The sequence below is a fragment of the Crinia signifera genome, chromosome 5 (genome assembly GCF_055691185.1).
Source record: "Crinia signifera chromosome 5, ASM5569118v1, whole genome shotgun sequence".
NCBI classification, from domain to species: domain Eukaryota; kingdom Metazoa; phylum Chordata; class Amphibia; order Anura; family Myobatrachidae; genus Crinia; species Crinia signifera.
In genome coordinates this window covers 280,098,652-280,101,934 of record NC_139221.1, presented here as the reverse complement: position 1 = coordinate 280,101,934, position 3,283 = coordinate 280,098,652, and the positions used below count along the sequence as shown (strand labels likewise).

Here is a 3,283-nt window from a genome sequence, read left to right as displayed (position 1 = left end):
CATAATTTCTTTGTCTTTCTAATTTCTTTTGTTTTCTTATTTTTCATTTCCTTTCTCTTTCTTTCTTTCTTTCTTTCTTTCTTTTTTACTTTGTCTTTGTTTATTTTTCTTTTGCTTCCTTTATCCTTCTTTAATTTAATTTGTTTATTTTATTTTACTTTGTTCCTTTCTTTTTTGTATTTCGCTTTTCTATATTTCTTTCATTTGAATTTTGCTTTCTTTTTGATTTTTTGCTTTCTTTCACTTTCATTACTTTTTTGCATTTTTTTCTTTTTCCTTTAACTATTTTGCTTTTTTTGTCTTTCTTTTTCTATTGCTCTTGCTTTCTTCTTTTATCTTTATTTTTTCTTTATTTTCATCGTATTCGTATCAGGAGAAACTGTAATAGAGATGAAGACTGCTCAACCCAACTTGAGATGTACAGAGAAAGATTCGAGGAGAAAGAAAATCCACTATAATCCTCCAGGAAGCTGTTGAAAGAATAAACAATGCCAACAGAGAGCCTATTTGATTATAAGTAAAAGGTAGAGAAAAAAGATACAGTAGTCTTTGTGACCACTTACAGCCAGCATGAAGCCAAAATAAAACAATGCCTCAAAAAACATTGGAACGTTCTATTCATGGACCCAACACTTTAAGAAATCATACCACCAAATCCAGAAGTCATTTTCAGAAAATCTGAAAGATATTCTGGCATCCAGCTTATTACTTCCAACCAAAACCCAAAATAAATCTGGAATAAAATGCATAGGATCATACAAATGTTGGAAGTGTAATATCTGCAAGCATGTCCACCCTAACTGAAAGACCTTCACCAACTTCGATAATAGCAAAGAATTCAGGATCAAAGACTATATGAACTGCAATACAACTTCAGTTATCTACATACTTGAATGCCCATGCCATTTAAAATATGTCGAAAAAACTAAAATAAAATAGACAGTCATGCCATATATATAGACACTTTTTGAACCACCACGATGCAAATCCAGAGGGATTAACATTCAAAGCAATCGAATGGGTCAAGCTAGGGTCCAGAGGTGTCGACCTGGCAAATAAACTTTCGCAAAGAGAAATGTATTGGATCTTTGAACTCAATACTATGCACCCACTTGGCTTTAACGAAAGTTATGAAATCGCTTCGTTTTTATAAGGTTCATTTCACCCTCCTTTGTATCACATTTTCACCAAATCCACATAATTAATCATCCACTATGAATAAAGGCCTTCCACAAGTATCCATTGTTTTGTCTAATTTTACTACAGTCAAACCACACTCTGAGACGCCCAATCTTGTGTGATCTTGGAAGCTAAGCAGTGTTGGGCCAGGGTAGTACCAAGATGGGAGACCTCTTTGGAAAACCTGGTGCTGTAATAACAAAAAAGTGACATACTGTACCGTAACATGGAACTATGTTTTTTACCTTTTTAGAAATTATTTAATAGACCTAAGTTATAGGCACATAAGCACTTAATTCATATATCACCAGTGTCACAATTAATAATATAATTAAATTTGTTTTCACATACCTACTATTATATATGCAGTATTAATTAAGATTCATGGCATTCAATATAAGATATGCATTAGCACTTTATGTAAATCACGAGGTTATATATAACCTTATTGTCACTGAAAAATTGTACACCAAAAAACTGATCTGAATGGTTACTGTGTTCATTTGTTTTCTCTATGGTGAAAATTCGGCAGAAGAGACCTAGGGAAGATGGCCACGGCAAACTCTGACTAAAAGAAATTACTAAAAGAAATTACTAAAAGCTCTAAAAAAATGGCAGCGCAGCCGGGATCCCTAATGCAGAGACATTATTATTACCCTGTGGTAGTATTGTATGGATAGAATGAGATGTCCGGGGGACATCAAAGCGTGCGCACACACAGAAGGAAGTGTGGCAAATAGACTGTATCACGGCCAATGACGGGCTGCGCATGCGCATTAACAAACCCCGGATACCGGAAGTGTGGCGGAAATGCCACTGCTCTACAAATTATAATGTTTTATATACTTTTACTTACCTTGTGCACTTTATAAACATAGCGCCCAAGTTAGGGGGAATGTGCCTTACTCATTGGGATGTTTATTACATGCTTAGATCAAGTAGATATGGTTATACAGGTTATTGACCAATTAATGACAGGATATGATGTCAGCAGTAATGAGGCTGACATACAGGTATAAATATCAGTCTGGTCTCAGTCTTACTCTGCCCCTTGATGAAGTAGGATGAAACGTGTTGGATGTTCCCAGCCTCCAGAATCTTCTTTATAAGATAAGCACTTTAATAACTATTTTATATTCACGTCCACCTTGTTTTATTGTTTGAAAAATGTTATATGCAACATTTTTTTACTGTATTGATTTAAATAAATACTTTTTTATACCAAATAAACATTTTTATATATATATTATTTTTAACCATATAATTCCGGTTCCAGATTGCTACTTATAAACAATTAGTCACCGCTTTTTTATCCACTGTCTACATATATATATATATATATATATATATATATATATATATATATATATATATATATCTATATATATATAATATATATATATATATATCTATATATATATATAGATATATATATATATATATATATATATATATATATATATAGATATAGAGCAGGGTAGGATCTATTGAATCCAATAAGGGCTGACCTTTATGCTGTGAAGACGTCAATTGCTGTGTGTCTTGAGAAAGGCCACCTGGTGGCCGAAACGTAGACCTACACCCTTTTCTGTGACTGGTAATGTACCAATAAATTCTACATGATGAGATGCTGGTGAGTGCCCTTATTGGATTCAATAGATCCTACCCTGCTCTATATTTGGGACACATCTGTGTTGCCTTAAAGGAGCACCCCATATTATTTGTCAAAGCTGGCTGGGAGTGCGGAACCTCAAAAAGGGCAAATTATACGTTGGACAAACCATTCGGAGCTTTAGGGAAAGAATGGCATTGCATAGATCTTCATTGTCAAATACACCCAAAGGCAATACAGTGGAACAGCCTGTGGCAAGGCATTTTAGGGAATGTGGACACACTCTTGCCAGCCTTAAAAGCAAAATCATTGACCATGTTCCTCCGCTTAGCAGAGGAGGTGATAGACAAAAATTGCTGACCCAAAAGGAATCGATGTGGATCTTTAAATTGAACACCCTGGTCCCAAATGGGATGAATGAACAATTGCTTTGGAAGACATTTCTTTGAGCATCCAGCTCCTTTAACAGAATCTGAGCCATTGCGCACATTT

General features: G+C 34.5%; 1 pseudogene; it reads left to right on the top strand.

The window, feature by feature from the left end:
• The first annotated feature begins 1,258 nt into the window (after positions 1-1,258).
• On the top strand, positions 1,259-1,378 carry LOC146006063 (5S ribosomal RNA; annotated as a pseudogene).
• The last annotated feature ends 1,905 nt before the right edge of the window (positions 1,379-3,283 follow it).